This window comes from Chiloscyllium plagiosum, chromosome 17 (assembly GCF_004010195.1).
Source record: "Chiloscyllium plagiosum isolate BGI_BamShark_2017 chromosome 17, ASM401019v2, whole genome shotgun sequence".
NCBI lineage: Eukaryota > Metazoa > Chordata > Chondrichthyes > Orectolobiformes > Hemiscylliidae > Chiloscyllium > Chiloscyllium plagiosum.
Genome location: NC_057726.1, coordinates 12,167,639 through 12,195,054, shown reverse-complemented (window position 1 = coordinate 12,195,054; position 27,416 = coordinate 12,167,639). Strand labels below are relative to the sequence as shown.

Below are 27,416 nucleotides of genomic sequence, written 5' to 3'. Positions count from 1 at the left end.
CAGAGCTTACTCAGTGTCAGTTAACCTGGCTATGTTGTATGAGGCAGTTAAGACAAGAAAAATGTTAACTGACATCAAGTAAGCTCTGCCTATCCAGGTACAAAGGACTGCTCCTGGAGTCTTCAGTCCTGCTTCTGGCTCATTGTTTGTTACCGATGCTGTGTAAAACTGCCTCAGTAGTTGTCATAGAATCATAGAGTTATAGAGATGTACAGCATATTGAGAGAAAGTGGAATCTGACGTCTCAAGAGACGACAATTTATTTCTTTTATATATAATGCAAATCAATTTGTTTACTGTTCATATGATCAAGATCATCTTCCACCTAATAGCATATGGGGACAGGTGTCCACATAATGTATCAGTAGATTAGATTAGACTACTTACAGTGTGGAAACAGGCCTTTCGGCCCAACAAGTCCACACTGACCCTCCGAAGAGCAACCCACCCAGACCCATTCCCCTACACCTGACACTACGGGCAATTTAACATGACCAATTCACCTGACCTGCACATCTTTTGGACTGTGGGAGGAAACCTGAGCACCCGGAGGAAACCCACGCAGACACGGGGAGAATGTCTGTGTGGAGTTTGTACAGTCACCCAAGGTAGCTGAGACTATTACCAGCAAGAGGGACTGGTGACAGTGAATCTAGCCAAGTCATCCTGCTGATGGGATTGGGGCAAAATAGCAATTAAACAGGTTGGAAAGGGGAGGATTGGTGGTCAGCAGGTCCTGCAGTTGCAGCCTTTCACTAAGGGCTGTAGAAACAGGAGGCCATCGAGGGGGGTTAGCAGGTAGGCCAGTATAGGAGAGCAGGCTACAACTGGGTAGGGGGGAGGAAAGGATGCAGGCTGAAAAAGGAAGCATAAACAATTTAAAACTGTTAACAAAAGGAACAGTCAAATATCTGAAAAACACAAAATCAGAACTAGTGATTTCCTTCAAAATGAACGTGCAATTTCTATCTGAGGTTAACGAGCTACCATATGGGAAAAAGATAGTGGATGCTCCCATAATAAACATTGTCAATTGTTAAATTTGAAGTTGGGATTGTGATCTCAGATGCACTAAAGAGGGTAGTAACTTCTGGGTTCAAAATATTCCAGTTTTGTATGTATCCAATGGAAATGCATGATGACTGGTGAAATCATGGCTAGAGTCATACAGCAAGGAAACAGACCCTTCAGTCTAACTGGTCATTGCTGGCCAGATATCCCAATCTGATCTCATCCAAAAAAAAACTTTCATCATTAATTTATGCCTGTTGTTTTATATAAATTTAAATATTTTTCTCTGTGTTGTGGCTTTAATTTTAATACAAGTTGATGATCAGACTGTTGCAAGGGGTAGGCAAAGGTCAATTGTGGGAAGCATTTCTTGGAGGTGATGTAAACTAACGGGCACAGGGTAAGCTCGCCATGGGACTGAGGATGACACATGGCCTCAAAAAGTTGGATTGAGAATAGGATATCCATGATCTCCCTCAGGCACATAAGTAGGTTAGATTACAACAAATCTAACCAGTAGAGTGTCATGCTTCAAGTGAACAGAAGTAAAGGTGGAATGTGAGACCATTGTACCTTTAAATCCCATATGACAAAACAGCAATGAAATATTGAGGGTGTCTTTTAAAAGGCATACGGACTGTGATAAAAATAAACACAATAGAAACTTATCCCAAAAAAATACAGGATTGTACGCAGATTTGTGTTAGCAATTTGAAAATGATACAAAACAGGTGACACAAAGATAACAAGACTATGAGACTTCAAACTTCAATGAACTGCTTCAGAACTTTGATAATTGATCCTGGTGTGGTGATCATTGATATATCTGCTGTTACTTCCGGTTGCATTTGTTTAACAACCTAGTTGCCTTACTGCAGGTTATGGCCCCTCAACATCACTGCATTATCACAGTTTGATTCTTCTTCATCATTCTCCTTAGGGGAGTATGGTACATCGAACATTGTTGCAAGCTGTCTTCTGTTCCTTCGCAATGTATCGCCATGATCAGTCATGCTATTGCATGATCTACGTTGTTTGCATAATCTAGAAAACATTACTGGTACCCAAGTATTTGTATTTCTAACTTGCATTTTCTGGCCTGTGCACAATTTTGGCAGTTCTCTGTCATGACCAGGCCAGACCCTCTCAAAACATTTCAAGAAAGTAGCCCAAACTCTAACTTTGCTAGTTGTTTTAGGTAGGTGTAATGCATATATTTCAGGAGGGATACAGTTGGTTCAAACTCTGTAGTTCTAAACAAAACAGAATTTATTTACAAGATTACTGAATGAAACACAAACAGAATACCGAACTTAACCTATCTGAAAACCCAACAAATTATATCAACTTAATGACGCTGTTCCCAATACTTATCTCGTTCTTCAAGGATGACTGTCTTGTATCCAGAATGATTAGACAATTGGTTGCTCACCAATGCATTGCATTCTAAGCATTAGTTGTATTTGGGATTGTAATCCCTTTTCCGTTGTTGTGAAAAAACAACGAAATGCAAAAATCTTGCTTTGTTTCAAGGCCTTAGATTCTCATTGATTGGATAGAATATACCACACATCCCACAAGACCATTTCATAGTAGATAGTGGGGTGCTGATGTGATTTGGGCAGCTCTACACTTGGAACACCAAATAAGCTGGAAATAGTGTCCATTGAGTCACGATGGTCACATTCTCATGTTGTACATTGCCCTTTATTGCAGAGAGATTCTGGACACTGACTAGAAATTTCCAGTTAACCTGGAAGAAGAGATTGTCAACAAACTGAATTAATTACCCACCTGGTCGTCCTTCTGCGGCCCACACCCACCCCATCCTGAAGGAGAGAAAACTGACAGGGAGATGGGATGGTAGCGGGAAACAGGCATATTGGTTGGCAGTACACATCTGTGCAAACCCAGCTCAGAGCTTATCCTCGCTGAAGACAAAACATTTTGCTATACAGCTCATTTTTGCTTTCACAGAAGTGAACTGCAAAATCTTCACAGGAATTGGCCCATTTAGCATTCACTTGGGATTGCGTTAAGGAACAAGGTCAAGGGAATGAACAGCCTATTCCATTTCAGTGATCCGTAAAATTCAATTCTATATATTATTGATGGAGTTTTGTACTGAAAAGGTCTCTGTCATAAATAGGATTGGAATACTATCTGCTGTCACGAGTCACATTTTTATTTTCCTTCCATATCATAATCCCTCATTTATAGTTTGAAACAATTACACTAATCATTTTAAAAACAGTTTAAATGATTTTCTTAAACAAATTAGAAAGGCAAGTTCAATAATAATTGCTATAATACTTGCAATGTTTATCTTTTCATGTGAATTGGAAGTGTTCTACGAGTATATGGCTAGCAAAATAATTTACTACTAATCAAATGAATCGTTATAATATGCACAAATCTGGGAGCCTGAGCCATTAATTCAAGTATTTACTCAGCAATGTATGAACTGCCTCCCCTAAATAAATTGTCATTATGTTCCTATAAACTGGTCAAAATGCTATTCCATCTGTAACAGGCATGATTATCAAATGCTGTTAATGAATCAACTTCATCAAAGTTTCACTCCAGTACTCAGATCAGAAAAACTAGAATTCAGCTATTTCTCTCCCCTTTAAACAGATGTAAACTGAAACAAAAAAAAAGTTGGCTTCAATCTTCTCAGCATTTGCTGGAGGAACCTTCAGCTCATTCAGTACCAGATGCCTGATGAGCAGTCCAATAACTTATCAACCCTGGATTATAGGTACACCTGAGTTTTAGCTTTCGGATTTAAAATTTGCTTAAGAAGGTGGTGAGGTTGTGTTTTATAAAGCTGTACGTTGCTAAATGTCTAAGATGCTTTGTTTTAACTCTTTTCTCAAAGCAAAACTTGGTGCCCTATGTAATAGCTCATAGTGGTGGGGGATCGCTTAGCTTGCTTGTTTGGTGATTGGTTTGCAATGCAGCGTGCGTTCGATTCCTGCACTGGCTGAGGTCTCCTTCTCAACCTCTCCCCTCACCTGAGATGTGGTGACCCTCAGGTTAAACTCACCACCAATGCCTCTCTCTTAATGAGAGGGCAGCCCTATGTTCTGGCAAGACTGTGGTGACTTTACATACTTTATAATACTGTAACACTCAAAAACACCTCATTTTTAAAATTGATTCACAGAATGGGAGTATCAAAAGCTAGTTCAACATTTACCTTACTGCCCGTCCTTAACTGTCGAGAGGGCAGCTAAGAGTGAACCACATTGCCGTGACTTCAGAATCACAGGCCAGACCAGGTAGTGACAATTGTTTCCTTCCCTAAATGATATCAGTGAACCAGATGGACTTTTCCTGACAATAGACACGTGGTTTCATAGTAATCATTACATAATTAATTCCAGAAATTCTTTATCAAAGTCAAATTTACACCTGCTTTGGCAGGATTTGAACCTGGGTCTCTGAGTAATTGTCAAAGAGAAAGTGCGGCACTAGAAAAGCACAGCAGGTCAGGTAGCATCCGAGGAGGAGAGTCGACATTTCAGGTAAAAGTCCTTGATCGGGAAGGGCTTCCTGATGAATGGCTTATGCTTGAAATGTCAACTTTCCTGCTCCTTGGATGCTGCCTGACCTGCTGTACTTTTCCAGCGCCACACTTTTTGACTCTAACCTCCAGCATCTGTAGTCCTCACTTTCTCCTAGTCTCTGAGTAATAGTCAAGCAAAACCATGAAGCCATGACCTCCCAACTGTCTGAATGTAACACATAGATCTTATCAAGCTACGACTGCATATCATCACAAACTCTTGGGTTGGGTTTAATGGTGGTCATCTCCAGAATCAGATACAAAGCTTTCAAGAATTATTTTGCTTAAGTACAGCATTGATCCCTTGGCAGTTGGAAACACTCACCCGTCTCTGGTTGGGTTTAAGATCCATATCCACAGAAGCTTCAGAGGCAAATCCAATCTTCATTAAAATTTCTACAAGCAGGAATGGTTGGTCTTGGGACAGAAGCTGTGTGTGTTTGAGCCAGCTCCTGTCTGTGCAAAAACTGCTTGCGTTTGATTTCTGGGACAGTTATTTCTCATCAACAAACCAATTTCCCGAATGGCCAGCTATTGCAAATGCCTGTTCGGTACCTTTGTTAAGCACAGACTTCTGTTTGCTGTAGGAGAGTCTTTAGCTAGATAAATGTGTTGTTTAATTTTGTTTCTAGTACATGAACCTTAGTGCCCCAATTTTGCTGACAGTAGGATGGTTTTGAATCTGAAACTCTTCATAAACTTTGAAGGGGCTGATCAGGAATTCCCCAATTAGGCATGCAAGCAAATTAAACCAAATCTAAATTATCGGAATATATTTTAAAATTTACAGCTGACAAGAGAATTAAAGGCAAGGTAGATCTGACTGTCATCGTTGCTTTTGGTTAATGTTGCCAAGGATCTATTGATCTGTTGTGTTTTGTTTCTCAATCAGCACTTTTCTTTCAATGGACATGCTCGTGATATCCTCACTGCACAAGAATTATGGTGTGTAGGAATACAGTCAAGAGGAAAGCACCAGCAACTTACCTTTTCCTTGCAGGATGATTGTAGAATAGGGAACACATATCACTGCCACAGGCAACACCCAAAAAATTATTTTGCATTGTCTAGCCACCTCCTGCAGTAGATGGTTAAATTAGTTGACTTCTATTTTCCTTCAAGTTAAATCTGCACACTCTATTGCATAGAAAGACAAGGGCAGAATTCATATGTAAACATGACCAACAAAACATTTTCCTCTTCAAATTGCACACCATCCTTCAGGAGGAGAAAGTGAGGACTGCAGATGTTGGAGATCAGAGTTGGGAGTGTGATGCCGGAAAAGCACACTCAGGAAAGTCCTGATGAAGGGCTTATGCTCGAAAAATCAATTCTCCTGCTCCTCGGATGCTGCCTGACCTGCTGTGCTTTTCCAGCACCACACTCTTGACCACTACCCTTCAAAGGCACTGTTGTGGGAGTATCTTGATCACAGGGACTACAGTGGTTCAGGAAAGTAGCTCATCAGAACGTTTGGGGCAATCAGTAATTCTTATATTCCATGAAAGAATAAAAAAGGTGCAGTTCCAATCAACTGAGTTGCTGTTTTATCAATTGAGCGATTAGAATCTCTGCTTCAATGTTAGACCTAACCCAAGTGCCTGGGCTACACACCAGAAAGATCGGAATGGATTTGACTAACAGGCTGGCATGGAATTGATCTGTACAGATTTCCAATTAGTGGAACATTATACAACTCATGCCACAAAGTAGCCCACTTGGGAGTGCTGGGTCACATGGGCTTAGAATTATCAATTATTATAAACGGGACTAGGTTATATCAGCAGTAAGACAAGGTCATACCTACATTTGGCTCTTTGTACAGATTTATATGCAACATAATATTTACACAATGTTCCAGAAGTATGATCTATTTGTTGTTAGCTCTATTTATAGAACAGAAACAAGAAATAATGTCACTTCTTGCAAGCATTATCTTGTTTGGCACACGTGGATGTATGGGATGCCAAGGTCATCATTGCATTGACTGAGGTGCAGAAGAGAGTCAAACAGTGCAGATGTACAGAATATAAATAACGTCAAAATGACAGAAGAATGATACTGAGACAGCAAATACAAGGGGAACATGGCAAGGATTTGGAGACTCTCCAATTAAGCAAAAAGAAAGCAACCATGGAAAAATAGACACATGAAATACATATTTGCAGGGTTTATTTTTGCATGTGTATATGTTTCTAAGATGCAAGACATTGCTCAAATTTGGATGAGAGCAAATTTGGCAAGCTTCAAATGTCATGAAAGACTCAGAGTTTCACCCTCCCACAACTGTAGATGAGTGGAAAGAATTGCAACCAAAAGTAAAAGAACACTATATCAGTTAAATGCTCAAGTGTATCTGGATGAATTATAACTTTAATCTTTTTGAGAAGTATTCAGAGATGTGACAGAATTTTCACAGAAGAGCATTTGGCCCATTCTGAGTCAACCAGATCTGTGCGAGATCAACCCAAACCTACTTCCACTCTCCTGCACCTTGCCCCATAGCTTTACTGCTTCCTCTACTTTAACCCTTCTGTGTCTACCTCTGATCAAATACACTCTGTGACACCATATTGAGACCAGCAATGGCTCCAGGAGCAGGTAAAGTCAACAAGATGAGGAAAGGCTGTTTGTTAGATTTTAACACCACAACAGTAACATTAAATAGTAATGCTTTTAAAGTTTTTTTAATATTTAAAAAGTCCCTTTTGTTGTGATATAAAGTGGGTTAGCCAATGTTCTCAGTTCAACCTTGGCGGTCACCTTAAGATGCAGTTCTGAATGACGATTTGGTGGTCTTGCTCCTACATTTAAGTAATGTTCAATTCCAGGCACAGGGAGGAAAAAAAAGTCGATGGATTTAATGATACAAATATGTTATGTCCCAAAAATTAAAATCAAATATTTAACAATAACATTAAAGTGGGCCCAAAATAACATGAAGTGGTAACTATAATGGATACATTGATCTTGTTCGACCAATACTGAAGTGTCAGCTTTGGGGCTTCCTGTCTGTTTATCAAGCAAACATATTTACATCAAATAGATCAATTAGTTCATGCACTGGTGGAATTTCAGTATTTATAAAACACTAAATTCATTGTAACATTTTTACAAGTATGAAAACACATCCTTTCACCAACTTTGTTCAGTGCTACTTTCCCACAAATCCTGAGCATGAGTGAATGCTATTTCCTTATCTGCCTGCAGAGACTAGTACAGTTAACCCATGGTGGGACTTAAGTCCAATACACTCCATGATATTATAGCTCAAATGGCAATTGTCCCAAGGGATTTGATAATCACCAACAGTTTGTGGCCTCTTAGGATTTCAACACATGGAGGCTCCATGGGATCCCATTACTGCAAGCTTCCTGGCATGCCCATCCTACATGGCTGAAACTAAGATCGGATTTGTGCGTGCTCATAAGGCTTTACCATCCAATCATCCCCTGCTACTTCAACATACCCAGCTCTCTGCTGCTGTGCCTCGTAGCATGAAGTATTTCTCCATTCAGAAAAGAGGAATTGTGTAAACAGAATACAGAACATAGAACAGTACAGCACAGGAACAGGTCCTTCAGCCCACGTCAGTGCTGACCACGATGCCATTCTGAACTAATCCTATCTGCCTGCACGTGATCCATATCCCTCTTTTCCCTGCCTGCTCACAGGCCCCTTAAAGTTTGCTCTCGTCTCTGCTTCCACCGCCTCTCCTGGCAGCATCTTCCAGCACCTACCAATCTCGTTAAAAAAAAATTCCGTGCACAATTTCCCCCACGCCTCCCTCCCTCACCAAACCTATGCCCCTTTAGTATTTGAGATTTCCACTCTAGGAGAAAGGCTGACTATCCATGCCTCTCAATTTTATTTGCTTTATCAGGTTGTCCCTCAACCTTCACTACACCAGCAAAAACAATCCAAGTTTGTCCAAACATTCCTCAAAACACATACATTCCAATCCAGGCAACATCTTGGTAACCCTCTTTTGCATCCTCTCCTAATACTCCACATCCTTCCTAAAATGTAGTGACCAATACTAAACTGCCCATAGTGTTAGGTGCATTAGTCAGAGGGAAATGGGTCTGGGTGGGTTACTCTCTGGAGGGTTACTCTCTGGAGGGTCAGTGTGGACTGTTTGGGCCGAAGGGCCTGTTTCCACACTGTCGGGAATCTAATGTAATCTAATCTAAAACTGCACAGAGTATTCCAAACATGTCCTAACTAAAGATTTACACAGCTGTAACATGACTTGACAACTTTTATATTCAATGCCCCGACCGAAGGTCAAGTTGCTATATGCCTTCTTTACCACCTAATCCACTCCTGTTGCCACTATCAGGATGTTATGGACTCCAAGATCTTTGTTTATCAATGTTCCTAAGGGTCCTGTCATTTACTGTATACTTCCCTCATGAACTTGGCCTCCCAAAATGCATCACCCCACTTGTCTGGATTAAACTTTATTTGCCATTTCCTGTTATATCCTTTGACGATCTTCCTCACTGTCCAAAACTCAAATTTAGTGTTATCTGCAAACCTGTTGATCAGGTGACGGACATTTTCACCTAAATTGTTCATATATTATTATCAGAGGTCACAGCTCTGATCCCTGAAAAAATCCATTGGTCACAGGCGCCCAGTCAGAAAACAACCCTCCACAACTACTCTATGAGCAAACCTATTTTGTATCCAACTAACCTACTCACCGCGGATCGTATATGACTTAATCATCTGGGCCAGCCTCACCTTTGAGGTATCTCGTCAATGCTTTAGTAAGAATCCATGTAGACAATACCCACTGCCATATCTTAAATCATCTGTCACTTCCTTAAAAAGCTTAATCAAATTCGTTAGATAAGACCTCCCCTGTACAAAGTCATGACACCCATCCCTAATAAGTCCATTCTTTTCCACATGCTCATAAACCCTGTCCAAGAATCTTCTCCAATTTCCCTCCTACTGATGCAAGTGTTCACTGGCCTATAATTTCTTGGATTATCCTGATGCCCTTCTTTAACAAAGGAACAACATTTCCTCCAAATCTTCCAGAACCTCGTCTATGGCTACAGAGGATACAAAGATCTCTGTCAGTGCCCCAACATGCTCTCTTGCCTCCCTTAGTATCCTAGGATAGATTCCATCAAGCCCTGGGGACTTATTTACCTTAAAGTCAAAACACCCAACACTACCTCCTTCTTAATATCAACATACACTAGAATATCAACAGATCCTCCCCAACTTGATCATCCATGACCTTCTCCTAGATGAATATCCATACAAAAGTATTAATTGAAAAGGACCTCACCCACCTCCTCTGACTCCAAGCATACATTTCCTCTTTTGTCCTTCAGTGGATCTACCCTTTCCCCACTTACCCTGCTGCTTCTAGCAAAATGCCTTGTCATTCTCCTTAATCGTACTTTCCAAGGATATTTCACGGCCCTTTTAGCCTTCCTAATTCTTTTATATTCCTCAAGGGCCTCACCTCATTCTAGTTTTCTAAATCTTACATAAGTTTCCTTTTTCCTTTTAACTAAACTTTAAATATCTCTTGCCATCCAGGGTTCTTGAATCCTGTCATCCTGTTGAAATCAGAACTCAATAAAATCTGCAAATTTAAAAAAAAGCTAATCTAACAGGGATGATAAAACCATGATTATAAGTGTCCATCTGGTTCACTAATGTCTTTTATAAGGTGGCACGGTGGCTCAGTGGTTAGCACTGCTGCCTCAGTTCCAGGGACCAAGGTTCGATTCCAACCTCGGGTGACTGTCTGTGTGGAGTTTGCACATTCTTCCCATGTCTTGCTTGTCAGCAGCCTAACCAGTTAAAATACAGAAAAATAAATAAGAGTTGTGGTTCATGTGGAGCATTTTGATTTATGTTAAATTAGTTTAATTATGCTCTGGATTGTGAAAGGATGACACTTTTGGGTTTAATGAAAGAAGACAAAAATGTCAAAGAACGAGAAAGGGATTTAACCATGTGGGTTTCCTTTGTGTTCCAGTTTCCTCCCACAGTCCAAAGATGTGCAGGTTAGGTGAATTGGCCATGGAAAATTGCCCATAATGTCCAGGGATGTGCAGGCTCAGTGGGGAATGCAAGGGTTACAGGGGTAGGGGGTAGGTTTGAGTGGGATGCTATTTTAAAGGTTCTTGATGGACCAGATGGCCTGCTTCCACAATGTAGGGATTTTATGATCGTGAAGGAAATTTGCCATCCTTGCCTGGCTTGGCCTACATGCAGCACCAGACCCACAACAATGCAGTTAACTCCCAACTGTCCTCTGAAATTATCTAACAAGTTCAAATGTAACAAAGCATGCCCCAGTCAACAATATCCTCATCCTGCAAACAAAGGAATGCAAAATCTAATTCAATATCAGAACAGGCTTGAGGAACTAAAATGGATAAATATAGAAACAAAAGCCTTGTGCTTAAAAACTTTGAATTGTAACAAGAGTACAAACAGAGTTAGTTTGAGATCATGTGTGTTGGTCATTATCTTCAGTCTGCAAAAAAAAGTCAAACATTTCTCACTGTTTTGTTCCCACTGCTGCTGGATAAATCCCTTTCTCATTCTTTGACAAGTCTAGCAAGCCATCATTAAACTCAAAAGTGCCATCCTTTCACAATCCAGGGCATAATTAAACTAATTTAACACAAATCAAAATGCTCAAGATGAACCACAACACTTATTTTTCTGTAATTTAACTGGTTAGGCTGCTGACAAGCAAGATCCTAACCGACATACTCATGAGCTTATTCATGAATGTCTTTCTTTTAATAAAATGAGAGGGACTCCATGTTTCTTCACTATAGTTAAATTAAAAGAGATCAGAGGTCCTGAATAGGTTTGCTTACATGTTAACATAAACAAACATTCTCTGGAGCTTCCAGGTTATCTCTTCGTATAGCAAATGTTGGGCTTAATGTTAACCCTCACGATGCTGGGTCCGTGCAGTTTTCCTGCGCTGCTCACTGAGATATACTATTCAAGTCTTTTTTTATTCATTCACAAAATGAGGAAGACCATCTTCAATTGCCCAGAGGATGTACCCAGATCATTAGCTGAGTTTCTGGATTAATTGTTCTGGGTTATAAAACATAGAAAAGTACAGCATAGAACAGGCCCATTGGCCCATGATGTTCTGTCGAGGTTTATACCTAATGTAAAATATAGTAACATAACCTACGCACCCCTCAACTCACTGCTATCCATGTGCATGTCCAGCAGTAGCTTAAGTGTCCCCAATGACTCTGCTTCCACCACCACCGCTGGCAACACATTCCATGCATTCACAACTCTCTGCGTAAAGAACCTTCCTCTGACGTCTCGTTTATACCTTCTTCCTAATACCTTCAAACTATGACTCCTTGTACCAGTCAATCCTGCCCTGGGGAAAAATCTCTGGCTATTGACTCTATCTATTCCCCTCTATTTTGTACACCTCGATCAGGTCTCCTCTCTTCCTCCTTCTCTCCAGAGAGAAAAGTCCGAGCTTATTCAACCTTTCTTCATAAGGCAAGCCTTCCGATCCAGGCAGCATCCTGGTAAACCTTCTTTGCACGCTCTCCAAAGCCTCTGTATCTTTCCTATAATAGGGTGACCAGAACTGGACACAATATTCTAAGTGTGGTCTCACCAGGGAATTGTAGAGCTGCAGCAAAACCTCGCAGCTCTTAAACTCAATCCCCTTGTTAATGAAAGCCAAAACACCATATGCTTTCTTAACAACCCTATCCACTTGGGTGGCAACTTTGAGGGATCTATGTACTTGCACACCCAGATATCTCTGTTCCTCCACACTGCCAAGAATCCTGTCTTTAGTCCTATATTCAGCATACGAGTTCGACCTTCCAAAATGCATCACTTCGCATTTATCCAGGTTGAACTCCATCTGCCATTTCTCAGCCCAGCTCTGCATCCTGTCTATGTTAGTGCTGGCAAATCTACATCTCGCCAGCACACATCAGAGAACTGCAAATTTAAACAAGAAAGAAATCCCTCTCTAAAGCCAACAATGTGGTTTCCACTCTTTAGAGTCTAACAGGCTGATTTGGACTCCAACAGGCAGGCAGCAGTTGTTAGAATGGTGATGAGGTGTCTGGGATCCAGCCACTGGCTTTTGTTTGGGGCAGAGTGCTATCATCAATCCTTAGTCCTATATACTCTAAGGCACTGCTCAGCACTCCATGGTGGAGAATAAACAGTGAACAAACACCAGCCGATATGTTTTAAACAAAAGGGTAAAATTACAGTAGTCCTAGAGGACCATAGGGCTACTCGCTCATTGGAGAAATAATTGTGAGTCTCATCTGAGGGTCATCACATTTCAGGCAAGGGATGTGAATCTCACTGGGTGCAAATTCAGAGCTGTATTTTCTACATCTCAACAGTGACAACACATTAATAAAGTGCTTCATTAACATAGTAATTTGGGTCTTTCAGAGTTTTTTTAAAAAAAGAGCCACAGAAATCTAAAATCCTCCTTTAAATACTTCCAAATCCCACAAATTGTCTCATTAAGACCTTTCTGAAAACATACCCCATTTTTCCAGCTTTTGGTCAATTCATTACCTTTCCTTTGGGTGTTCATTTTTTTTATTAACTGCAACTCAATGTTCTTCCATGCTTGCTGCACTAAATGGTCATTGCAGCTGGGGTTAAATCCAAAATATGTATGCTGTGGAACAGAATTAAATGCAATAAAATCACCAATCTGTCAAATGGAACCATGGAGAAAGACTTGAAATGGTTCCCAGATGCCATTAAACTTGCTAACATGCCTTTCTACTACCTGAAACACACAAAAACAAACTGCTGGAGAAATTCAGCAGGTTTGGCAGCATCTGTGGAGAGAGAAACAGAGCTAGTGTTGAGTCCAGCTACCTTTGTTCAGAAAGGGTCCTCTACCTGCCCTCCCCTCCAAGCGATGGTAGATCTTCGCTATACAGTTTCCTCTCCAAACCTCTGAGCAACTAGCAAGAGACAATGTGTCCATCTAGTCAGCACTTTCCATTGCAAGAACAAATCTTCTCCCTCAGCACTAGTGGCTGATTGTGTTCCTTTTCCCACACATATCAAGGTGTGGCTTTTGAATAAAGTAGCTTAATGTCTAACACAATGCAATTTTTGTTTTTGCGGTGGACACCCACTGGAACATAAACTGCCCAAGCCTCACAGGACACTCTTGGACCTCTGGATTTCAACCCAGGTCTAAGTTAAAAAGGCCTTTTTTTCGGTAAAGTTATAATAACCTGCACAATTATAGATCAATCAACCATCTTGATTTTTCTAGGAGAAAGTGAGGACTGCAGATGTTGGAGCTCAGAGTCTGGAGTGTGGCTCTGGAAAAGAATTGATGTTTCAGGCATAAGCCCTTCATCACGAATGAGCTCATTCCTGATGAAGGGCTAATGCCTGAAATATCAATTCTCCTGCACCTCGGATGCTGCCTGACCTGCTGTATTTTTCCGGTACCACACTCTCGACCTTAATTTTTCTCTCAGCTTTAAAGAATCCACCATGATGAATTTTCAAATCTTTAGAAGAGGGGAAAAGGCTGTATGAAAGTTGAACAGTACATGTCTGACATGGAGACCCATTAAGGTATGCAAGACAAATTTCAGCCAGTTCCATCACTTTCAAGTTTTGCTGCATTTTCTTTCTGGAAGACGGGTCATCCCACGTTTTATGCCAACTCTCCCCAACTGCCCGCACTCCACCCAGCTACTGGTTGTGCACATTTGGCAATGGCCTGGAAGCTTAGCATCGAAACAAGGCCAAAAAAAAAAATCACAGAGAAATTGGGCTTGCCTCTTAAAGAGTTATGGCAATGCAATAAATAAAAGCACAATCCACAAATACTCGACACATCAATACACAAACGCGCGCTGGTTTAATAAATCGCAGGGTGAAGCATCCACGGGTGGAGAGGGTTAATGCCTGAGAAATCTATGAAACAGAAATCAATATCTCTAGCTTGTTAATATCCCCTTGCCGTCTTTGATCTCCCAACAGCAGGACATCTGTGATGGAAGATCAAAGGAAGGGCACTCCATTTTGTCAGAACTATGCAGCCTGACGCACTAAAAACAGATTGCAAGATTCTCTTCAGTCTGTTTTGAGAAGGCCGTGAGCTCAGGATAGTAATGTCATTCTCTAGGTATCCCACTTATAATGTCCAATGGCAGGCGTGTCGTGTGACAGAGTACAAGAGCGTGTTTTGGAAGCTGCAGAGGACGCTGAGTACTCTACATATTTAGGTTAGAACTGCTTGACCCATTTTAACAGGGCGAAATGTTACAGTTTTGGCAAAAGAGCAAGTCACTGCAAACTTAAAGACATTCTAAGCTCAGATCTCGGTCATATTTGTGCACGCTCCACTGAGGAAGAAGCCTGACACACTCTTTATCCAGTTTTTAATCCGTTGCTCCTCCAAAGGTTAATGGTTTCAAAAATAAAAAAAGGGGGAATTTTGGCCAAGGCACCACCCTCCACAACTTGCATTTATACAGTAGTTACAGTAAAACAACCACACACTTCACAGGTTGAAAACAAAAATTGACAATGAGGTGCATATCAGGCATGGAATAGGTGATCAAGAACTTGCTGAAAAGGAGGTAAATGTTTTGGAGAAAATTTAAAAGATGGAGGGGTATAGTGAGGGACTTCCAGGACTTGGGGTCAATATTGCTGAAAGCAAGTGTTGGCAACAGGGGATCAATTAAATTCTTGGATGTCAAGAGCCTAGAGTTAGAGGAGCACAGAGAAATAAGGGGTGTAGTGCTAGTGGAAGTTACAGAAAGGTCATGGAAACCTTTAAACAGGAGGATAAGAGTTTTGAAAGTTAAGGGACTGAAGAGTCACAGGCAACAACGGATATTATTTCTTTCCAAAATGGGCACCGGGTCATTACCATGCTGTCTGCCTTCTGAAGTGAGCAGCTGCAAAAATAATTCTATACATTTAACCACAGTTCAAATGATCAAATTAGAAGACATGTTGCTAAGTTCCCAAACAGAAATTACTTGCAAAGTGGAATCTTCAACATTTTTACTGCAAAAAGTCATCAGCAGATCTATTACTCCAACTATGTTATTTAGCCTCAGAAACGACTCTTAATGCTATTCTATTGTTAGCCATCATTCAGTCGATAGCACTTGTGTATCAGGGTCAGAAGACAATAGGTTCAAATGCAGTCCAGAGACAGGAGCATATTATTCATGGTTACCCAACCTCTTCATTAATGTAGTAGCAAGGGGTTTAACAGTGTTGCACTTGCTATTATCTGGATGAGAAATGAAATTGGGAACCAGCTACAATACTAGATGGATGTAAAATAAACCCATGCTATTATTTTCAAATAAAGAGTAGGAACCAATAATTATCCCTCATCCAATGTCATCAAAACATGACTTAATGATCCACAAGACTGCTATTTGTGGATGTTCACTGCGGACAGATTGGCTTCAATGTTTCCTCGAAACAATAAAGGATATTCTATTCTATTTACAACTTCATGGAGTGTATTTTCGACATCCAGTCCTGGTGCTCAAAATGCAAGTCTTCCTTGAGGACACAAAAATCTCATCGCCAAAAAACCTCTGCCAACAATCCCTGGAAAACAATGCGTCAAACTATCTTAAAATGCTCAAGCCTGAGACCAGCAGGTTCCTAAAAAAAAAATTAGGTAAGGACAGAAAAGGTTGTGAATCAGTCAGGGAAATGGGGTTGCATACAGATCAGCAATTAATCACCACAGGAGGAACAGGCTAACTGGGAGTGGTACAGTCTATTTCTGTCCCTATGGTCCTATCCAAACACTGACCAACAATCTAAGGAAGGGAGTTGAGAAGGGTGGTGATAAAGAAGAGCTCAATCAAATAATCTCAGATGAGAATTTTCAAGACTCAAATAATAACTTCATGGAAGCAAAATGAAGAACTGGTCTCAGTATCAACCTCAAAAAGACATCTTTTAGCAACCTGTCCCAGGTCAAGTTCCAGTCCATCCCTCCATTGAGGTGAATGGAGAAATCTCTCAAACATGGAACATTTCCTCTACCTAGAGAACTACCTCTCCTCTAAAGTTGACATTGATGTAATGATTCAACTTTGTATCCAATCCATGGGCAACTTTTTTGGACATCTAAGGACGAGAGTCATCAATGACTGTGACGTCCGTGCTAAAACCAAGATCCTTGTGCATTAAGCAATCATCCTTTGGACTTTTTTATATGGCTTCAAAACTTGGACTATATATAGATGCTATCCCAAGAATGAGGAATACCATAAACACTGTTTAAGATGCATTCTGCACAAGAGCTGGGAGCATAAGCGTTATAACATCAGTGCCTCAAAGCAGCCAATGGCACCAGCATTGACGCCTTGATCATCCAAAACCAATTCCTCATCACTAAGCTTTTCCAAAAGTTGCTGGAAAAGCTCAGCGGGTCTGGCAGTATCTGTGAAGATAAATCAGAATTAACATTTCAGGTCCGGTAACCGGTCCTCAGAGGTTTTACAGCATCCGCAGTTCTTTCAGTTTTTATTTAATGTTCTAGGGACCTGGGTTTTTAACCAGCCACAGCAGATGGCGGAATTTGAAAATAATAAAGTGACACCTTGATCATCTGAAACCAGCCCACTGGGCCATGTGCTTAGGATGCCCAAGTTCCCACAGCCAAAATAAATCATCTTCACCCAGCTCAAGGAAGGCACTCCATTGAGAGGATGACAAAGGAAGCATTTCAGACACTCCTAAAGACATCCCTCAATAATGCAACATAGATGGCAATGCATGGGAGAGCCACATTCAGAAGAAACCAACCTGGAGGAAATTCCTGCATGAAAGGAAAATTCTTTGAGAACATCCATCAAGGCTCATTATGTGATATGATGAGCTACAAAGCAACATAGAGTACAATCGCTAACAACAATGAGCTCAATGCATTTTATGCTTGTTTTGAACTGAAAGTCAGTGAAATGGCATCACCTGCCCTGACAGCTTTAGGTGTACCTGTACCCACAGTCGACACCTGAATCTAACGACACAGGCGTTAGATTCCTTCTTAAATCTTTCTCTTCTCACCTTAAACCTATGCCCTCTAGTTTTGGACTCCCACAATCTCCCACCGCAACCCCCCACCCCCAAACTCATTATGATTGCAAATGCTATTTCTTTTCAAAGTTAAGGACTGATTAGGTTTAGTCAGCATAGATTGGTGTGAGGGAAATTGTGTCTCTCAAACTTGACTGAATTTTATTTGAGCAAGTACTCAAAAAGGTTGATGAGGGCAGAGCAGTAAACATTGTTTACTTGGACTTTAGTAAAGCCTTTGATATGAGCAACTAATTAGTAAAGTTAGATTAGACAGGATTCACTATGGGCTTGCTAATTGGATACGAAATACAATATAGACTTGACGACAGGAGACAGACGGCAGTGGTGGTGATTTTCAGACAGGAGGCCTGTGGCCAGCAGGGTTCCATAGGGATCGGTACTAGATCCACTTTTGTTTGTCATTTATTTGGATTTCAATGAGAATGTGGGAGGCATATTTACTAAGTATGTGGATGGCACCAAATTGGTGGTATAGCAGACAGTGAAGTAGGTTATCTAAGATTATAAGGTGATCAAAACCAAGGGGCATATTTTTACAAGGTGAGAGGACAAAGATTTAAAAAGGATATGATGGGCAAATTCTCTTTTTAAAATACACACAGATTGGTTCCCTCTGTGGAATGAACTGCCAGAGGAAATGATGGATACAGGTACAGTTACAACACACAAGACACTTGTACAGGTACATGATTAGGAAAGGTTTGGAAGGATATGAGCCAAACACAGACAGGTAAGACTAGTTCTATTTTGGAACATGATTGGTGGGGACTGAAAGGTCTCTTTCCATGCTGTACGGCCCTATGACCTTCTCTGTAGCTACAACACCATATTCTGGATTCTGGTTTATTACCTTAATATTCTTATGTAAAGTACAATTAGCACACAAAACAATACTTTTTCATTTTCTTAGTACATGCGACAATAATAAATCCAATCAGCAAGGGAAAGTATGAAGAAGGAATCGGAGAAAGGAATGCCAGTGCACTCAAGGCCAAATACCGAGTTCACCTCCCAGAAACACCTGCCCAGCGCGTGGTCAGAGCTGTGGCTCGAAGATTGGGTTCATGAGCCACACAAGGATCCACAGAACTCATGACCAGTGACTCAGAATGTCCCAGGTGGACAATGAGACTCAGTGAGTAATTGCTAACAACAATGTGATGATGCTGTCACTTTAACAAGGTTATTTCGTCCTTGGATTTCTTCCCCCCCAAGAGGGGTTGTAAAGATGGAGGCAACAATGTGTCTAGTTCAACAATAGCAGGGGATTAGCCAGTTCTCTCAGCTCAGGTTCTTTTCTGGTTTGGTTCAGCTGTGGCAGTCACAAGATGCTGAAGTCTAGGAAAGGTTCTAAGCTTCAGCAGATGATTCTTGATTAACTTTTTTCTGAAATCTCTTTGGAAGTTGTTCCCTCCTGCCTGTAAGAGTGTGTTTCAATCTACCCTATTGCTAAGGGGTATGTTTTTGGGATGTTACAGGATTGGAACAGTTCCTTAGTTAAGTTGATGTGTCAGGTTGGTTTTCCGATAGTTTAGTTATTCTAAATTCCATTTTCTTTTGTTCATGTTGACTGTAGTGTTTAAATAAATTCTGTTTTACTTAAAGCCAAGTGGTTTGACCAGTTGCATCACACCTGAAATATCCACTTCACATCTGTCTTTAAAATACAAAAATGATAAGGTCTGGGCTACCTTCGTAAAATATTTGATAGGGTCTGGCTTGGTCTATAACAATCAAATGTCATGTCTTGGGATGGCTATCGTGGAGGGAGATCTCAAGAGAACAGTCAAGAACATATTGTATTGAGGTTGTGTGTGGGAAGGGAATCCATTGGGAAACTCTTTGGTTGAAGTGGAATCAGGCACGGAAAATCCTACTCCCAGCTGAACCACAGAAGTGAGGCATTAGAAGAGGGCGTGGTGTGACATTGTAGTTTTTAATACAGGTGACCGAGATCTGAACGAACAAGGATGAACAGTGTACCATGGTTATTCAGGACATCTTTAACTTTAATTAAGGCCAAATTCAGTGCTGTGAAAGGGTTAGAAGATCTCTCACCATGTATTACGTCACTTTGATTTCTGCTACTTAAAATGAGTTACAAAGTGTAACACACTCCAAGTTTACATTTTATTTAATTTCAGTCATGGTGCAGTGCAAGTGTAAGCCATGGGTTTTATCTAATGCTGCACAAAATCAGAGCCAGCAACACAAAATCCAATAACTTTTACTAGAAGATTATTTAAGTCAAAATCTCAATAAGCAGAGCATGATTTTGCCTCATCAAATTAGATTCAAAACGTGAAATAATTCACAAGTTCAAACAAAAAAGAAATATGATTGAAATGCCTGATGTTTTCCTTTAAGTTACATTCTTGAAATGCAGTTGTGAATTATCCAAAAAAAACCATGTAAATAATGTGATTTTGGTTGCTAAAGTCAGGCTAGAGTTTATAAGTTTCCATAAAAAAAGGCATCACTAGGGTTTCTATCGATGTCATCACTTCACTTCCAAGCATTCGGAAGGTTACAGTAGCATCAGCTGGCATGGAGAGACAATGGGTAATAACTTACTCGACTGAATCTTTGGTGCTGAACTTTTTTCGTATTTCCTTGCAGTTTTCAGGGTAACAAGGAAGATACATTAAAAAAAAACTGAACATCTCCTTGTAGATTTAATTTCATTTACATCTATCCCTATAGTACCTTTCATCACCTCAATGTCTCAGTGAAACATAATGGAGCTTTCAGGCAAAAGACGCCATTTTGTTTCTTGCTGTTTTGTCCAAAGGTGGAGAACAGCAGACTCCTACCACACGTTGACATGTCTTGCCTAACTCATTTAACATTCCTGTCAACCTAAAGGAGAGCAACATCCCAAGTGTAGTTGCTTCCTGCATTTTTTTTCCATTTATATGTTTAGCCCCTTAGTAAGAGGACAAAATGGGAACATATCCTCACATAACGGGATGGTTATGTAAAACAAAAAAAAACTGTGGATATTGAAGATCTGAAACAGAAATTGCTGCAGAAACTCAGCAGGTCTGGCAGCATCTGGGGTGGACAGAAACCAAAGTTAACACTGATTCTGAAGAGTCACAATATTTGAAACATCGACTCTGCTGCTGGAAGTTCTGTCACCCATATTTTAACAGATGATAAGACGAGGTGAGCTTTACTGGATGCTTAGTTTGATTAACAGAAGGGTTCACCATCTTGACGCAACACATGCTACTGAATTCCAAGGAAATGTCATGCAACCCAAAACATTAACTCTGACTTCTCTCCACAGTTGCTGCCAGACCTGCTGAGCCTTTCCAGTAATTTCTGATTTTGTCTGTCTACTGATGGTTGATAAAGTCTGTCATTGTTCACTCATAACTACGTTGATCGCATCTTACAACGCAAATGCCAAGATTCATAAAAGATACTGCATTAGCCTATTAATCACCTATTAAACAGCACAAATTCAACTAAATAAAAGCCCAAGAACCTTTTTAATGGGTGACAAATTTCAAATGACTGCCAACCAACTTCTTGTGGCTAGAAAATGCATAATTTTAAGTGTGAAGTCTAATTTCTGCAAGATTGAGAGTGCTTTTAACTATTAAAAAATAAACGAATTTTGAAAAAAAAACTTCTGATCCCCTTCACTTAACCCAAAAACTCTATTTCCTCTTCTATTTCTCTTCCTATTAGCCTTCCTTCCTCTATTAATGTATCAAGGCTTAAAGCTTCTTGATTAAGCTGGTACACTGTTGGTCCTATTATTGACCAAACTTTCAGATGTATTGCTAATGATCCTCTTGTAGTACAGTGGTAGTACCCCCACCCTTGAACCAAGAGACTCAGGTTCAAGTCCCACCTGTTCCAGAGGTGTGTCTTTTTATTTCTGAACAGGGTCAGATGTGTTTCTTCTCTCAGTGCACCGTTAGCAGTTCCAGCAACTCAAAATCAAAAACTTTTCAGCTAAATTGCGCAAGAATTAGTCCAATCTGGAATGTCACAAGTGTGCCTTATTCCAGCAAATTCTGGACCCACAAAAGATTTGCATCATGTCTTATAAAAAGATAGAAAACACTATTAAAGTAGACACTGGTTTAACAAACAATCATCGCTTGGGTGTAATTACTTTTCTCAATCTATACTGGGTCTTAGAATTTTATTCAAAATTAAACATTACTCCGCAAGTTTCTCAGATTACCACAAGTGAGCTGTGATCAACATTACCTCTAAGCTGAGCAACCGCATTCATCTCAGCTTTCTCTAAACAACCCCCGTGTAGAGGCATGAGCCTCATGCAGCAGCTAGACAGATTAGAGTAAATGACAAAAATAATGAAATAAAAAACATTTTCCAGTCCAACAAACTGCTGGAACTAATGCAGAGCAAGGAATAGCTGGGTTGCTGACTGCTCTTTGCTTTAAAAAGACTGGGGCTGTGACAATTGTAATAAATATGGATGATCAAGTTTTAATTTCATGTTCTGACTGGTATTGGAAACAAAAAAAAACACTTGAACTACCCAGAGACCCCTCATGGACCAATTTTGTTTTGTTGTTTTAGAAGAGGAATAGAGAATCATAGAATTTCAACTGCACAGACAGTGGTCAGTCAGGCTATCATGCTTACAGTGGCTCTGGTACCTAGCACCAAGCTCCTGTTTTTTTCCCTATAGACATGACATGGAGATGCCGATGTTGGACTGGGGTAGGTAGACAAAGTTAAAAATCAAACAACTCCAGGTTATAGTCCAACAGGTTTATTTGAAAGTAAAGCTTTTGGAGTACTACTCCTTTTTCAGATACCTGATGAAGGAGCAGTGCTCTGAAAGCTTGCACTGTGTTATTTTAACCCTAAAAGCATGCACACCATTTCTATCCAAATAAATTTCTAATGCCTTTATGAATGCCTCATCAGAATTGGCTCAACCACATTTCCAAGCAGTACACATTTCATGCCATTACTATTCACCAAGTGATTGGAGGTTTTTTTCTCCCATCACCTTTGCTTCATTTGCATATCACTTTAAAACATGGACCTAAAATGGCTTCAGTGATCACCTGACCTGAAATGGAGGTGAGCTTCAGGAGAGCCATGTGGTACAAACAAAGCCATCTACATGGAAATTACTATTTTTGAGTAAAGATTTTGAAACCAGGAAACTGATTCAGTGCCAAGGATTTCCCATCTCTTGCTTTAATTCACACTTACAATAACTTTTCTTATTGACAGACATAAACCTCTCAACTATGGCGCTCGGCACTAGAATACACAAACTATATTTCAACAGCTGCTACTCAACCTTGCAAGACTAAGATAAAAGCACCAGCAGGGACAATGGTTCAAGAGACAATGGTTCAAGAGACACTAATTCCCATTTTACAAACAAGTTATGTTTTTTTACACTGTTCATAAGTTGAATTTGCTTGCAAGTCGGAATAGATATGGACAAATTAGTCCACGCGTTCGTTAGGATGAAACATTGTTGGTAAGTTGGATTTTTAAAAATAATTTTTAAAAATGAGAAGCCAGAGGTTAGTTCATAAGTACGGGACATTCATAAGTCGGACATTCATAACCCGGGGACTTCTTGTAACATGTAAATTTTTTTTAAAAGGATGACTATTCCTGATTTCTTCAGCACTAATACATTCAAAATGGTCACCAGATTTCTGGACCAGCTACATTTCAAAATCAGAGTCAAGCGAGCCTTCTAAATCATGCGCTGATCAAATTAATAGAGGAGACTGGAAAACTACTGACCTTCCAATGACAGAACAACCTGTTCTTATCCATGTCCATTCAGTAATAACAAAATTTTAAACTTTGTTGCTCCGAGCTATAACACAGAACGGTCCAGCCTATGAAACATTCAGTTTTTCCAAGAGCTCAACTTCTGTCACAATCAGGTTAATTGGGGCCAGAGGCTAGGAGTTGTAGTTACATGGAGGGCAAATTACATTGTGGGGCTCAGAGAATTCTTCACATTAAACTCCAGTCAACTAACAATTATTAGATGCATTCCACACTGGAGATTCTTTGACAAGGGTCTCCTGTTATGAACCTGTTCAAGTATCCATGAAACCAGCAGCAAAGAAAATCTTTGTAAAATTCACGCCCCCTCTAGGCAGCAGTCAGCAAGACGGGTTTTGTGACTTAAGTATCCGCCAGTGTGCTTGGACAGATCCTGTGAAAGCGAAATAGGAGAGACCAGCACGGCACAAAGGTGGTAGTAGGACCCCAATGTGACAAGTGGGCAGGATGCCAGTAAATGATTTAATGCTTACCAGTGGCTCAGTCCCAATAGGTGGGAGGGAAGTATTGAACATGGGGGTCTGCGCGGTTAGCCTTGGTCCAGTCCAGTGAGGATGAGGATTGTCAGCGTGGGTTAGGGTTGGGGTTTGCGTAAGATGCGAGAATCCATCAAACTGGAGCAGGAGAAAATGGGGGTATGTCAGCCCTTGATTGTTAGGGGTCTAGGAGTAGATTCAGTTAGAGATTATTCGGGTCAATTGCAAATCAGGGGTTCAGTTTAATAGCTATCCAGGAGTTACAGCAGGTTTATAAATCCTCTAATCTTTTCTGGACAACCACTAAGCTTAGGTGAGTGAGTCAGAACCTTTTGAATTCTCCAGCTTTAATGGGCTCTTTCAGAAGTTCTCCATTTTATGCAGAATTGGACCAAAAGCTTTACAGGAAGACTTTAAGGACGTCCTTGGTGTGTTTCCTCCATGTCTCTCTCACCTTCACTCTCTTTGACTTCACATACCAACCCACCCCAATTAGCCACTTGCTATGATGCTTTGAGTAGAGTGCTCAGTTTGGGAGAGTCGTATCAAGGATATGGATGATATGGCCCACTCAACACAGCTGACTGATCATAACCAATGGATCAATAGTGGGAATGTTAGCTAGAAAGGGGACACTACTTTTGGATTTTGCAGGATTTTGCAGAATTTTGCAGAGGCATCTTGGTGATATTTCTTAAGGGATTTGAGGGATCTCCGGCACATTGGCCATATGTCTGATTCATACAGGGGAGCTAGCACCAGTGCTTGATATCAGGTTTAAAATCTTTAACATCAAAAGAATTGTCTTCAGATACCTGAAGGCTGTGCTGATCATGGGAAGAGTTGTCAAGTCTCATCATCAGTTGTTTGGAACGCAGGGATGAAGAAACACACAAATTCACTTTCAAAACTCTCACTGAAAGTTGTATGTAATTCAGTAACAAAGATAAGATAGACCTTTCCAGTTTGTTTAATCATTGGTTAATCACTGGTCAGTATCCACTATGAACAAGTAAACCTGAATGTCAAACAAATGCAGCTTTGAGAAGCTTTTGTCAAATCGTTCAAATCAAACACTGTGAAGAGAACAATATCAGGCTTGCAGAGTGCAATTTTGCAGTCCTCAACACAGGCCAAAGCCAGCAAACTTATCAACTTTGCAGCATGTTTTGCGATTCCCCCTCAGTTAACAGTAGCACTCTGCCAAATCAAGACTGCATCTTGAGGTGTAACAAAGACAAACACAGGGAATTTGATGTGAACAGATTAAACTATGTACCATTTAGATATATCTAAACAATCTGTTCAGAGATGTCATTACACATATCAGATGGGTCTTCAGCACAGGCTCCGCAGCTCAGAGCCAGAGACATTACCAGTGCACCATAAGAGTCCTTAGGCACCACCTTTTTTGAATCTACCAGTTCAGAGATGTTATGACACATCTCTGGATCAGGTGAGACTTGAATTCAAACCTCCTGGCTTGACACTACTGGTGCACTACAAGAGTTTATGCATAGAGTTCGATTTCCATCATCTGGTGCTTGGTTACCCCTTGACCTGACTTTCCTGATCAGCCCATCTTTCACTAAAATTGAGGTCACCTAAAATTCCATGAAACTTATCCTATCTTGCATCAGTTCCATTCAACCCTGTGCACTGACCTAGCGCCTCACCAGGCTATGCCCTAATTTACAAAGTCAGCCTAGTTTCCAAATCCTTAGCTGGCCACATCTGTCACAGCTCTAATCTCCTCCAGTCCTACTACTCAAAGTACTCACCTTCAATTCTAGCCTCCTTTGTAATCTGGATTTTAGTTGTTCACCCCTGGGCAGCCACACTTTCATTGACAGAAGCTTTAAGCTTCCATCATTTCGAACCTAGAACAGCACAGCACAGGCCCTTCAGCCCTCAATGTTGTGCCAACTTTTTATTCTACTCTAAGATCAAACTAACTGACGTACCTTACATTTTACTATCACTCATGAACCTATCCAAGAGTTGCTTAAATGTCCCTAATGCATCGGACTCTACTCCCACTGTTGGCAGTGCATTCCACGCACCCACCACTGTGTGTGTAAAGAACCGACCTCTGACATCTCCCCTAAACCTTCCTCTGATCATCTTATAATTATGCCCCGTCGTGATAGCCATTTCTACCCTGGGCTCAATCTGGAGAAATTTTGGCTCCACTCTCCAATGATCAGAAACTGTGTGAGGATGCAAGGAATATCAAATCAGCTATTATCCTATTGAGACTACTCTGTCATTCAAGGGGCCGAGTGGCCTGCTGCTGTTCAAATTTCTTACAATTAAAACCCTTCTGGTCAGCACCCTCCTCAAACATATTAAATCTTTTAACTCTTCACCCAATGATTGATTGGTATCTATTCTTCTTGCAAAAGTTTTTAAAAGATGCTAAGCATGCGGTGTCGCTATTCATTTAATGGTTCAGGATTAGTTCTTTAAGATCACCGATCACTCCACATGGTGAGATTCTCAAGTGTACAAAAGATCATGAAGTGATGCCATTTTTGCAGAACAGTTTTATATATCAAGCCATACAAATGCAGATTAGCATTATACAGATATCAAATAAACATCAGTTTACTATTATATGTTATATGTCTTTTAACATTGTAAATTTTGCCAAAAATGCTTTGTAGAACCAGAATAGGTCATTACTGACCTCAAGTAAAAAAGTCGCAGCATTAAACAGGAGTTACTAAAAGCCTAGGGATGTGGTACAGAATACTAGCAGGGTTTTGCACGAGCTGAAGTTTTTAGGAGAGTGTGATTATCCTATTCCATTGCTAATAGTGTCATCAAGTCCAGAAATAAGCAAATCAGATTGGACAGATGTTTCAGACTGGAGAGAATGGCTCATTGTTACTTAGATAGAAGTAGGTGGGTTTTATGGCAAAGTGAGTCTGGGTCCAAAACTCAGTTAAGACGGTTAGTTCTTTACCCTTAGAAAGTAGTGCAGGTATGATCATTGAAATTATTCAATATCGAGTTCGATAGGTTTTCAATTAACAAGGGACTTGAGGTCTGAGGACAGATGGGAAAGTGGGATTGAGATCGTAAATATATCAACCATGATATTATCGAATGGTCAAGCAGTCTGAAAAATGGGCTGAATCACAGCAACATTACCGTGCAGAGGAAAACCATTCAACTGATCATGTTTGTACTAGTTTTCCAAATAAGCACCATGAATCAGAGCCATGCTCCAGCCTTTTCCTGCTTCCATGTCTTTTAATAAAAATATTAAGGTTTGAAAACACCCTACTTTGATCAACAACATTTTTAAATATTAAAAAAAAGACAAGTTTGTACATCACACCAGGCTGGATGTCAAACACAGGCAGATTTGGCGAGAGAGTGAGAGAGTGAGAGAGAGAGAGAGA

At 40.4% G+C, this 27,416-nt stretch overlaps 1 protein-coding gene across 2 annotated transcripts in view; it reads right to left on the bottom strand.

The window, feature by feature from the left end:
• Positions 1-27,416, bottom strand: part of si:dkey-234i14.6 — a 109,060-nt gene that overhangs the window by 30,247 nt on the left and 51,397 nt on the right. The gene's annotated exons all lie outside the window — the stretch shown is intronic.